The sequence below is a fragment of the Acomys minous genome (assembly GCF_964271855.1).
Source record: "Acomys minous genome assembly, chromosome: 11".
In the NCBI taxonomy this organism is placed as follows: domain Eukaryota; kingdom Metazoa; phylum Chordata; class Mammalia; order Rodentia; family Muridae; genus Acomys; species Acomys minous.
In genome coordinates this window covers 85,888,025-85,900,025 of record NC_140492.1, presented here as the reverse complement: position 1 = coordinate 85,900,025, position 12,001 = coordinate 85,888,025, and the positions used below count along the sequence as shown (strand labels likewise).

The following is a 12,001-nucleotide window of genomic DNA, read 5'->3' as shown; positions in this document are numbered from 1 at the left end:
AGGAATCTAGATGAGATTATCTTGGATTTTTGGTGAACTGTAAATCCAGTAACATATTTTTATATGACAAGCAGAGGCAGTGTAAACATAGAAACAGATGGTGGGGTAATGTGGCCACAGATCAAAGAATGCTGATGCTTGCTAAAAACTGGAGAAAACCAAGAACACGTTATCCCCTGATCCCTCAAGAGAAAATCCAAGCCTGCTAAGACCAAAATTTTGAACTCTTGCCTTAGGACTCTAGAAAAGACAATCTTTCTGGTTTTAGATGGGGAGAGATGGAGGGAAGGAAAAACAAATCAAAAGATGAAGGAAAGAAAGTAAAGGGAAGAAACAAAATTCAATAAACAAAAATACCTAAAACTTGTCATAACCTGATAAATTAAAGATATTTATAATGAAAGCAACAAAACAGTGAAGAAATGAATTTTTAAAGGTGTGTGTGTGTGCACGCGTGTGCATGCATGCATGTGTAATTCCTTTTTATTTAATTTATTCAGATTACAACATTTTGTTTGTTTACTTGGAACATTTTGGTTTTGTAGCTTTTTGAAATGGGATTGTTTTAATCTTTTCTCAGGAAATCTTATTTCCACTGTATGGAATCATACTATACTTTATACGTTGATGTTTATATCATGAAACGGTACCAAATTAATCTATCAAATTAAATATATATTTATGATATGTCATAAAAAAGAAAGTAAAGGGAAGGAGGGGGAAAATGAATTAAAATGTAAACATTACCTGAATCTCTGAGCAAACAAAACCAGTTAGGCTTCATAAAGCAATCATGTTTGATTCACAAACATGTAAAATAATGGGGTAATTCTTTTTTTTTTCCATTGAGAATTTATTTTATGTGTATGAGTGCTATATTTGCATGTACATTGGCATGCCAGAAGAGGGCATCACATCACATTATAGGTGGTTGTCAGCCACTATGTGGTTGCTAGGAATTGAACTCAGGACCCCTGTAGGAGCAGACAGCACTCTTAACTTCTAAGCCATCTCTCCAGCCCAAAAGGCTAATTCTTATAAATGCATATTATTACACACACACACACACACACACACACACACACGCGCGCACACACACACACACACACACACACATTTATATACATTATATGTGTGTGTGCCTTAGCTTATGTTTTTAAGATGGGTAACAGGAAAGTATAATGATTGCCTCATATGGTTATGGTCCAAGATCTCTTGTCATCAGGCTGAAGAACCAATAAAGCAAGTGATAGGATTCAGCTGATCATTGAAGGCCTGAAAAGTCAATGATGCCATTCCCATTCCAATGTATGAGAATGAGGTTATAAGTGCTGGCCTAAGCCCATTTGTCCAGAACCAGCCATGATGTCTACCAGACTAAAGACCATTGATGTTTTAAAAGGAAATGTTCTTTACAAATCTCTTTGGGGAGTTCTGTGATGGCTACTGCCACTGGTGAGGGCAAATCTTAGTTCAATAATGCAAAGAGTAATTTTTTACATACATACAAACACTCAAATATTTTACCAGCTATCTTTGGAGGCAAAGACAAGCAGATCTCTGAGTTCTAGGCCAGCTGGTCTAATGACTGAGCTCCAGAACAGCCAGGGCTACACAGAGGAAAACTTGTCTCAAAAACAAAACAAAAACAAAAGAGAGTAAAGTAACTAATCTGATCCTGAGAAACAAGCTGGTATGTTGTTTTTAAATACCAGTTCTGCCTAATAATTGTTTATTATCTGTATTATCAGTATTTCAGTATGCCTGGCTAGCAATTAAGACACAGACACTTGTTATATTTTAAAATAGCCTTAGTTAACCTGGGGCAGGGCAGATATCAATCCTCTAAACTACCTCCCACAGTAGGGCAGGGATGGGATCCCTGCCCCAATCCCATGCCATTTGGCTCTAATAATTTCTATCAAGATACCTCCCATCCATAATCACAAATACTTGCTAAGGTTCTTCATCTGGGCCCGTTTCTCCATCCACGCCGGCCATGTGCTTCTCCTCCATCTAACCCATGGCAGCCTTCCTCTTTTCTCCTCAGAGTCTCCCTCTGGTTTTCTTCCCCAGATTGTTTTCTTCTCCCTCCCTCCCTCCCTCCCTCCCTCCCTCCCTCTCTCTCTCTCTCTTCCCCCGCCCCCCAGGAACCTTAGCCACACCTATCTCCTCTGCCCTGCCCAGGTGGGATGGCTTTTTACTAATTAGCATCAAAATACATTAGACCCCCCCACCCCCAACACTGGTAAGTATCATTTCTCCAGGATCTCTGCTTCAGCTCCTGCTTCTGGCTCCTGCTTTAAGTTTTTATACTGGCTGTCCTCAATGATAGACTGTGGTCAGAATGTGTAAGCCAAGTAAACAGTCCCCTCCCCAACTTGCCTTTGACCATGGCATTTTATCACAGCAATAGAAAGCAAGATAGAATAGAAATAGAATAATTTCACAATTAAAATTATCTTAGAAAACTCCGTGCTTCATCAATAATGTAAGATTGTATTTGTGGCTACCATTACAAATGTTCCTGTATTTTTATTCCTTCTTCTCTTTAGTACATGCAGAAGCTACATTGTTTTCTAGATCTCCTGATCAAATACCACCAAGTGACTAGTTCTACCAATGTCCAGCGATCTAAAGTGGCACCTATTGCTTCCAGGCATTTAATAGTCACTGCGCAATTCACACACTGTCTTTCCTTGTACAAAATGCAATGTTGAGATGAAGTCACCAGTAAACAAAAGAAGCCTCAGTCACCACAAGAAAAGGCCTGTAAAATCCCCTGGATTCTCAGCAGATTTGCCTAAGATCCTGTCATGTGATAGTGCCCAAGCCATGCTATGATTTTTTGGCTGTATGTATCTGTATGTGTGTATGTATGTTTCTTAATGTATTTGATAAACAGAATTTGCATACTAACCTGAGTTAAAAGCTTTCGTGGGTTTTTGTGCTCCCATAGGTCAGATGAACATGCTTCAGTTATATGGAAATCATCCCTTTTCAAAAATATTTAATATGCAAAACAGTTCAATCAATAATTTGTGTCATTAGTCATTAGCATTACATTTTCTAATCAAAATTAACAATGCCTTAGATATTTTTATTTATATGTACTTTTTCAAACTTAAACCTTGGTATAATGATTACCAATAGATAAAAAGACCCATTGGTTTAAACAGTTTTCTAATTTCCTAATAACAATGACATCTTAGCCTATTTCCTGGGAAACAGAGTATGAGGTTGAAATGCGCACACAGGAAGACTTTTGAGATCATGTTCTTGGTGCCAACTGTCTTGGTGACCTTGAACACATTGAATCGAAAGGCTCAGGGGCCTGTACTCTCCCGCGGTGACAATGTCGCTGATCCTTACATCCCTGAAACAGGGGGAGAGGTGCACAGACCTGTTCTTTGTTGCGCTTCTCAGAGCGATTGTACTTCCAGATGTAATGGAGATAGTTCCAGCGGATGATGATGGTCCTCTGCATCTTCATCTTTGTCATGACACCTGCCATGATCCGACCTCCGAGGAAGATTTTACCAGTGAAGGGGCGTTTCTTGTCTACGTAGGTGTCCTCCATGGCCTCCTTGGACTTCTTGAAGCCTAGACTGATATTTTTGTAGTACTGAAGGAGTTTTTCCTTGCAGGTTTCTCCTCTCCTAGCAAAACATGCTTCTTGTTAAAAGATTGTATGTAGGCTGCTTTTGGTAAGTACGCTCCGTCTGATTGTCCGCCATCTTCCCGGCAGGCTGAGAAAAAGAAAGTAGAAATAATATTCTTAGGCATGATTAACTGATAAGTAGTGAAAAAGACACCACGCTGGCCAGTTTTTTGTCAACTTTCATGGTCCTCTCCCTCATGCTAAATGAAATGTTGGTGGCAGAATCATGTGAAGGTCTTCTTGCAGATGGCTACAGCTGCACCGAGGTCATGAGTACAACAGCTCTTTTATGTCCTAAAGAGACCTTTTTTTTTCCCTGAGCATCTCCTATCTTCTGCCTCTTACATTCTTTCCTCCCAGATGAGAGAGAATTGGAGGGTGAGGCATATAAATGTTTGAAACTGTCGATCAACAATCACTAAACCTAATAAATGACAAGAAAAAATATAGAGGCCCAAATCTGAGCTTTCTTTCCAACTGTTGATTCAAATGTATGCTGCGTCCCTAAATCCTCCACTCAAAGTACTGCAGCTGCAGCATTAAAATGACCGTGCCTATGTGTGAAGGCCAGCCTTCAGATTGGCCCTGGTGACTGTCTTGTATTGCTTCCGGTTACTGTAATAGAATACCAGATACCAGATATGGTATTAACAGAACATATAGGTTTAATTCACTTATGATTCTGCATGGTAGAAAATCCAAAGAGATGGCCCCAGCTTCTGATGAGGGCCTTCTTGCTGCATTGTGAGAAGGCATTAAGCATCACATGGCAAGAAGCCTTATAGACAGAGATCAGTGTTGGTTTTTTTTTTAATCAAAACTACTCTCATAATAATTTAACTGAGTTCTCCCTTAATTCTTAACCATTAATATATTTGTAACCCAAATTGAGTCTTCATAACCCAATTACTTCCTAAAAGATTCATGTTTCCATACAGGGGCCTTTAAGGGACATTCTTTGTGTCCTAATACTGGTAAGCCTTAATGTGCGTGCCTCTGCACAGAACTTCCTCAGATCAATTAGAGCAGACCTATGAATCAATAAGATATTGGCATAAAGTTTTGTTACTTGAGTCTAAGTCTTAAAAGACACCATAGATGTCATATTATGTAGATCATCTGTCCTGGAAGGAAACAGCCACATGTTGTGAAGCTACTGAAGTTGTGAACAAAACAACATGGGTAGGAGATAAAGATAAAACCAAGGTCAAAGCCACCTTGGCTAAGCAGGGGAATGAGCCAAGACGAAAGCAGCTTCCCATACCATCTGGTAAATCATGAGGGATGCCTAAAGCAAATCTAAGAAGCCAATCTTTTTTTCAAATTCCTGAAATACAGAAACCGTAATGAACTAGACTTAATATTGTTTCACATCAGTAAGTTTTAGGGTAATTTGCAACAGGGAAATAGATAAGTATTACATTACCACACATAAAAGAACAGAGTACTGGGATTTAAATTAGCTTATAGAAGAGATTATATGAACTATTATATGCTTCGTTGTTAATAAGTATTATATGTAAAATGGCTTGCATAGCTCAGTGTAATAGTGTATGCCTATAACTCTAATACTCAAGAGGCTGAGACAGGAGGATCAAGGGTTCAAGATTATCCTGGACCACATGGTAAAACCCTGTCAGAAGCAAAACAAACTAAGATGAAGACAGGGCACATTTTGTCCACAGGATTTGGAAAACTCAACCTAGTACTGACATGAAAGTCTCCTCCCTGAAGGCCAGCTCTCATAATGTATGAAGGTGCAACACAAGCTCTTGAGGGAGAAATGTTATCAGTAGTCTCACCCAGCTGCAAATCCTGTGAACTATAGTGATGACCAAACCAACAAGACATCTCATTAGTAGACTAGTGTCACTAATATCTTGGAGGTAACCAACTCTTATCTGATTGGACTCAGGCTCTACTCAGTAGGAGAAAACCCATACCTGGTACTGTGAACCTAGCCAAGGGCCTAGACACAGAGCTATTATAGAAGCTATAGTTTCCAACTGCCATCTATATATTTACCCTTGTATCCAGATATAAGTGCATCTTTTGCCCCTTGTCAAGCAGTTTCTTTTTACACCTGACAGAGGCTATTATAGAGAACAAGTGAGTGGTCAGCCGCAAATGGGACATCTACGACACAACCACTACACCTAAGGCTCAGGGAACATTGTGGAAGAGGAGGAGGAAGAGTGTAAGGGCCAGAGGACTGTGGTGAGGTATCATCATCTGGATACTGTAGGGCTGTCTCACTCATGAGTTCTCAAGTGTATTGTTGCCTGCATATGACCACGGCAGTTGACTTGCCAACATGGGTAGGAGAAGGTTCACAAAGTCCACCCCTAGTCAGAGAATTCTAGGCAGTGTATGGCTGCTAAGGGAAGGAGAATCAGCTTTCTTCAGGAACAAGCCTCCTGGTATGTTCTCAAGTTTAAGACGTTAGTCCCAAGTCATATCTATAAGCAACACTAACCAGGCATATGTAGATATTATGGGAGAAGAGGTCATAAGTTTGAAAGTGAACATGGGAGAATTTGGAGATGGGAAAGGGAAAGGGAAAGATGATGGTAATACAGTGTACTCATGTATGGAAGTCTCAAACTATAAAAATAAAACATTACCAATGTCATTCTATAATGAGTTTATTTTCCCTGTAACATAACAGATATCACCTATCTGGAAACTATTGTCTTGTATCTGAAAAAGCGAAATACTTGCATCTGACCAAATTGTTTTCCTATCGTTTTGAGGTTCATATTGATTTTTTTTGCTTATAATAGTTTTAGTCCATGCACTTGTCTTTATTACTATCATCACTCTAATATGCTCATCTCTCACATGGACTATTACAATAAACTCTAATTAATTTATATCTATTGGCTTTTTTCCATCTCATAATAACCATTAAAGTTATAATGATCCTTTAAAAACACATACCTATATAATACCATGACCGGTCTTCTCCCACTTAAAATCTTTAAATGCTTGGAAGAGTTCATTAAGTCAAAGTTATAAAGACAAAGCATGTCCTATATAACCTCTGCTGAGTCTGCGCCTAGCAGTCTTTCTAGCCTTGCCTTCCACTCTTCCTCATCCTGCTCTGTGGTTCTTCCCCATAGTAACCTTCCTCTGGTGATTAGCCCTCATCTTCTCTGACCACCAAGGATGCTTTGTTTCTGAGACATGGTCTTTCCATGTTTCCCTGGCTGGTATAACGCTCTTCCTACCTCAGCCTCTGGAGTAGTTGGAACTACATCCACACACCACTATATCCAGCCAACCAATGATGACTGTGTACGATATTTCCTCTGTTTTTGAAATGCCTTCCTTTTCCTCTTTGTCTACTCTAGGCCCTGCACCCTTCATATTTAATGGGTATGTCATATTATTACCAATATTTTGGCTGATATTTCTTTTTGATTTCCATAGCATCATATATTTGTCCTTTGTACAACAGTTAAATTGAAAATTTACATTTGTTTGTGACATTATTTGATCAATAGCAAGGTTCCCATATCTGCTATCAGAGAAGGCACCATATCTACTAGCATTCACTTATATATTCCTTAGAGCTTGCCACAGTGCTTGGATAATAATGCATGTTTCATTAAAAAATTGAATATCTGATTGCCTGATTTAATGAGCTCATGTGAAGATGAATGCTTCCTTATAACCAGACTACTGAGGTTCAAATTCTGTCACTTCCTAACTCTGTAATATTAAAGGTGATTTTAATGGATTGTTCCATAAAGTTGATCTCTGTGAATTGAAAATAATTACCTTGTTGAGTTTTAAAATTCCTAAATGAGTTAATATACATTGAAGTCTTAAAATAATTCCTAATAAAGTAGATACTGTCTTTGGTTGCTGCAATCATTAGCATTAATAACACACCTAGTCAATCTAACATGCAGATTCCTTAGGTCATAATCATCAGTTCTTTGAAACAATTTCATTCTAAATATATAATTCTAAATATAGTTTCTATAGCTATAGAATTTTAAGTGTCTATATAAACAAGAAACTTTGTCAAAAGCAAATAGCTAAAGCAGTGGCTGATAAATGTTTTCTGAGCTGTTCAGTTTAGATTCAGGTATAAGGATACTCCTGTTAACCCCATGTCATCAGTATTTGTTTAGTATTTTGCTATTTATGTAAAGCATTCAGGGTAGCAGGGGGTCAGGAACTTGAGAACATCTTGACTTTGTAGATTTATTTTAGGGGTCCTTCACTGAGGACATCTCAAAAAGTTCCATACTTTAAAAAAATAATAATAATCGCCAGCAATAGTTGAGTCCACTTTCTCTGCATTTTTTTTTCTGGTTGGCTACTTAATTCTGAGGCTCCCTCATTAATCTTGATTTAAGCCTCAATAATGGTAACCTATTAAAATCATATAAAATGCTATTGGTCTCTTCGGATTATATTTCCACACTCAGACACTGACATGAAACAATTCAAGCAGCAGTTTCCTTCTTATTGAACAATGGAAACGTTTTAGTCCATTGATAGAAACCAATCCTTGTTGCACAGTTGTAAGCGCTGGCATTTGGTCATATTCTGGTCTCTCTTGTAGATGTGTCCATCATGGACTGCTGTTGACCTAAGAAGCAGCTACTAGAGTGTGGGGCATTGGATCCGCTACCACTGCTACAATCTCCTCCTCATCTGTCCTCTCTCTTAACCAAGAAAAATAACCTCATACTTTCCAGAGACACTGAGATTATCCTGCCCTTGAAACCTACGTCTTTCCACTGTAGGTAAAGGAGAAGAAAGCTTTTTAAACTTTCTGCCAGATCTTGGCTTTCTGAGGGAGAGACCTCTCTGGGAGAAAATAGATGAAAGTTACCTGGGACTAAGGACAGATCAGACAGCTGTGCTTTGTAGTCACTGAAAACAGAACTATCTTCACTGGAAAAGATTCATGGGATACAACTCTAAGGGGAAGAGCAAAGGTTACAAGGGAAGAAAACTAACCTAAAAAAATCCAAGGACCATCCTACCAGTTTGTCCAACATTAAAATTCTATTAGAAATTCATCTAAAAATGAAATTCGAGAGATTTTTAACAGATAATTCCTATTTTAAAATCAGGCCCTGTATCAAATCAACTTCTTGAAAGTGAATTTTGGAAACTTTGGAAACTTTCACTTCTGAAAGTTCTGACCTGAGGCTAGATGTGTCGTGCAAGGACAGGTTGGAGGAACTGACTATGTGTGATGAGTGAGTGGGTCTCTGGCTGTGGAGGCAAGTTTGCTATGTGTGATGACTATGAGGAGAAAAGGGGAAACTGGATTTAAAATTTTCTTACTTGATATTTTTAAAATTTTATTTTTAACTTAAATATTTACTTTAAATAATCTCCATTGTAACTTCCTCCTCCTTCTCCTCAGAAAAGGGAAGCCACGCCCCACCCCACCCCAGCACATCAAGTTGCTTCAGGACTGAACTCATTCTCATCCACTGAAGCCAGGCCAGGCAGCCCTGCCAATCCACCTACCAAACCATCCATCCAAAATGTACCTTGCCTATAAGATGTGCAGGGATAAAGATAGAGCAGAGACTGAGGGAGTGTCCAACCAATGCCTAACTTGAGATCCACCCAAGGAAGAGAGCCAACCCTTGACACCACTATGTTTACAGGCAAGGAGCCTAGCATAACCATCCTCTGAGAAGCCCCACCCAGCAGCTGACCAAATCAGATACTGAGACTCACAGCTATTAAGCCAAGCTTAGGGAATCCTGTAGAAGAGTGATGGTATAGTGGTGAGGAGGGAGGATAGAAGGACCCAGAGGAGACAAGAACACCACAAGAAAGTCAACAGAGTCAATTGACCTAGGCCCATGGGCATCAAGCAAAGTGCATGGCCTGGATCTAGGTCCCCTACACATATGTAACCAATAGGCAGCTTGATCTTGATGTGGGTCCCCTAGTAAGACAAGTGAGTGCTGTCTGTGACATGGACTTTGTTGCCTACTTACTTGATATTTATAATAGAAAATATAATGCAATAACAGGATAAGAGGGAAACCATGTTTCTTTCAGAAGCACATATACAAAGAGGGACACTCAGATAAAATTGCACCATCATTTCTTTGTCAAGACTATGCTGTTAGAGAAACTTCACTTTCCTAAATATCTGAGAGGTCAGCTTCTTTTCTGATGATGTTATAATCAGTCAAATGCCTGGGAGTCTTCACAGTACTCAGATCAGGCAAGGAGGAGTTTATTAAAATGTTTTGTTAACTCTGAGTGCCAAAGGCTTGTGAACTGGGCTGATACACTCAGTGGGGTTATATCTCTAAGTCTGGAAAACTTGAGGCTTATGGCTGTAAGCTCAGGTTTAGATGCTTACTGCTGTGGGCATTTAGCATCAGTGCCCCGGCACTCAGCAGCTGAAGTTATCCCTGATTTTCAGCAACTAGCATTACAGAAGTTGTCGCCAGCTAGTGGTACAGCCCTTGGCTGTTGGTTGTTGGGCCCTCATAACAGCAACCAGTGTCACAGATGCATCCATCCCAGCTGTGTAACACCTCCAATATGTGGGGACTTCAGCTCTTTCCATGGCTATTCACACAGCTCTTTAGCTTGGTATCAGCACCCTTAACCCTCATGACTTCTGAAGTCCCTGGAATTGTTCTACAGACCAGGACCCGTAGATCCTGATCATCAGCTCTTTATAGCTTTCCACCTTCTGTTTCTCAGTTCTCTGTCTTCTTCTTTCATTTCTTCTCTTCTTCCTCCATCTTTTGTCATCTCTACTGCCTCTGTATCTCACTGTCTATAGACCCAGATGTTCTCTGGAACTCTTCATCTGCCCTCTTGCAACTGCTGCCTCTGCCGCTGCCACCACTTGTTGCTAGTGCTATGGCCACTGCCAGTACAGCACCTGCTATCTCTTTGTCATCAGGATGCCTCTACTGCCACTACTGACACTTCTGTCACCATATCTGCTTTAGTTTACTAGCTCAACTGACTCTACCCATGATTAAGGTAACAATTTGACAAGAGAAGACTATTTTTTAAAAAAAAGATTTACACTTATTTATTATGTATACAGCATTTTGACTACATGTGTGCTTGCAAGCCAGAAGAGGCTAGATCTCATTATAGATACTTATGAGCTACCATGTGGTTTCTGGAATCGAACTCAGGGCCTTTGGAAGAATAGACGTGTTCTATTTCTCCAGCCCGAGAAGACTACTTTTGAGAAGCTTTAATAGTACCACATTATGGGACCTTCCAGAGAGTGTCTCCCAACTAGCTTGAAAAGTGAAACAAATAGTCTAGTGTGCTGGCTAGTTTTATGCCGACGGACACAAGGGAGTCATCTGAAAGGAGGCACCACCAACTGAGAAAATACCTCCATATGATCTGGCTCTAGGGCATTTTATTAATTAGTGATTGATGGAGGAAGGCTCAGCCCATTTTGTATGGTGCTATTCCTGGGATGGTGGACCTGGGTTCTATAAGAAAGCAGGCTGAGCAAGCCATAAGAGCAAGTCAGTAATCAGCATCCATCCATGGCCTCTGTATCAGCTCCTGTCTCCAGGTTCCTGTCCTGCTTGAGTTCCTGTCCAGACTTCCTCAAATGATCAACAGTGATTTGGAAACATAAGACAAATAAAGCTTTTCCTCCCCAAGGTGCTTTGATTATGATGACTCATGAGAGCAGTAGAAACCCTAAGTAGGACACCTAATTACGTGACCAGAGTAGTAAGTGATATGTCATAGTGCATATGTGTAACATGCAGAATTATTTTGTAATTTTCATCAATTATAGAGCATTTTCTACTTCCTCCAATTAGCCACCATACCAAGCAACCAATCATTGGCCCTCTAACTCTGAGCCACCAATGAAGTGGTCCTCACCTTGTGCATAAGAAAGACAGCTGCAGAATAAGCAGTGGTCATGTAGAGTTGACTTAAGCTCACCTTGGAGTGTTGTCTTCTAAGGCCAACACAGATTTGCCTATAGATGTCTATAGGAATGTGAACAGAGAAAGGCCTTTGGGTTGGGAGAGGTAGGTTCAGCTGGAGAAAAGTTTCTATGGAGTATTAGTGAAAGGTTTAAAATGGTGGAACTATACCATGCTTTCTATTCAGACCATAGAAATCTTTTGCCTTTTGAAATAGCTGGACTATCTGGGAGGCAGAACCATTGTCTGCTAAAGGGATGCTTAGCTAGCAGCTCTGTCCCTTGAGGCAGCAAGCAGGATATGAGAATGAATCTGACAGGTACTCAAGCCATTGATTGCCTTGGGACAGACAAGTCAAATAATTTGAAAAGTGAAAAACATCAAGCAATATAACCATATTATATATAATAATTTTATA

At 39.8% G+C, this 12,001-nt stretch overlaps 1 pseudogene across 1 annotated transcript; it reads right to left on the bottom strand.

Annotated features, from left to right (window-relative positions):
• Positions 1-3,191: 3,191 nt before the first annotated feature.
• LOC311608835 (small ribosomal subunit protein uS17-like) lies at positions 3,192-3,737 on the bottom strand (annotated as a pseudogene). Its single transcript has one exon. The product of its transcript is annotated as a small ribosomal subunit protein uS17-like (transcript).
• Positions 3,738-12,001: the final 8,264 nt, after the last annotated feature.